The sequence below is a fragment of the Myotis davidii genome, unplaced genomic scaffold, assembly GCF_000327345.1.
Source record: "Myotis davidii unplaced genomic scaffold, ASM32734v1 scaffold273, whole genome shotgun sequence".
Classification (NCBI taxonomy): Eukaryota; Metazoa; Chordata; class Mammalia; order Chiroptera; family Vespertilionidae; genus Myotis; species Myotis davidii.
This window is the reverse complement of record NW_006286263.1, coordinates 2,262,171-2,263,692: the sequence shown is the minus strand read 5'-3', so window position 1 is coordinate 2,263,692 and position 1,522 is coordinate 2,262,171.

The window sequence follows — 1,522 nt, the reverse complement described above, 5'->3', positions numbered from 1 at the left end:
GATCTCATCAGTAGTTAATCTACAGATTGAATTGAAGTTGATCTCACAGATTGAATCCTTTCAACTTCAGGGTCAGTTGGTCCTCTAGCCATGCATTTCACTCTGTCAAAGAGTCTCCAATCTAATCAAGGCCTCAAAAAGCCTTTCTTGTCACATAAAATGAAAGTAAGGAAATGGAATGCTTTGTAAAGAGCTAGGGAAATACACAGGCCACTGGAATATTGGAGCCATGCTCAGATACAACTTGGAGCTATATGCTTATCTTGCCCATTTTTGATTCAGGCAAAAGCATGGATACATGGAACAGACTGCTCCATGGGTGCCTGAGGGGAGGGAGAGTGGGGGTGACTGGATAAAGAAGGTGAAGGGGTAATATATTTATACACACACACACACATATATTCGGTTTAGCATTAATCCTGTTCAACATAATGCGTAACGTTCAACATACTATATTTATTGCAAAAGTAAAGACACTGCTCTTGGAGAAAAACAATGTGCCATCACTTGACATAGTCCAGTGTCAGTTTCCTGTCTAATAGTAGCCCTCCTGCCTAATGCACAGGGTCACTGAAAGGATCAACTAAGACAGTGAATGTGAAAGTACCTGGGAACTGCTCAACTATTATTACTATGTACGTTGATCCTTTGACCTTTTGAACTTTTTCCCAACTCAGTTTAATTGTAAGGTTAGTTAGAATATCCAGATACAGAAAATAAAAATTAATGGGATTATGGAGAGGGCCATAAAGAATAGAAATAATAATACTCACTAGGAAAATCAGAACATAGAACATAGGAAGTTAGTCCTAGAATTACAGTACAATCCTAATCTAAAACGAGGACAGTTACTGCTGACCCTCTGCAGACATCGGCCAATTCGCCCCCAACACAGGCAACCATCATGCTTTCCGGTGCCTCACTCGGGACAAGCGGAGTCCGGAGGTGTATGGGGAAGGACTTCAAATCCTGATGAGCAGGCTCTTCCCCAATCCCTAGATTTAACAAGCACTTTTCTACTCTTTGTGCCTGGCCCAGTTAATCCAAACTACTCCCAGCCAGAAAGTGGCTGTCCAAGATTTCTTTTAGGAAGAGTCTTGTAATTATGACACCAGTAGCATGCTGCCCCACCCCCTGTCTAGCTATCTGCTTTGAATGGACAGGTTCAGAGTCAGAAAAACCGAGTTACGTTTTTATTTCTCCCCAATCTCACAGGCCTTACGCTCCAAGTTTCAGCTTTCCTGTCTGTCCAATGAGCAATGCGGGCGCCTGTCAGCTCCGTCGCACCGCCACGGAGAGAGGATGAATGAGACACTGCCTGGAAGGCGCCCAGAGTGATGTCCGATAAACGCCCAGGACATCCCTGTTTACAAAGCAGTCCTGATGACCCCCGTTCTGCCTTCCTGCCTCAATACAACCGCCGGGTGAGAAGTGACGCCCCCAGCCACTGCAGAGAGCTACGCCGACGTGGACCAAGCACAGCCTCATGGAATCTACTTCTGGGTGAGCGGAGGGAGGCACT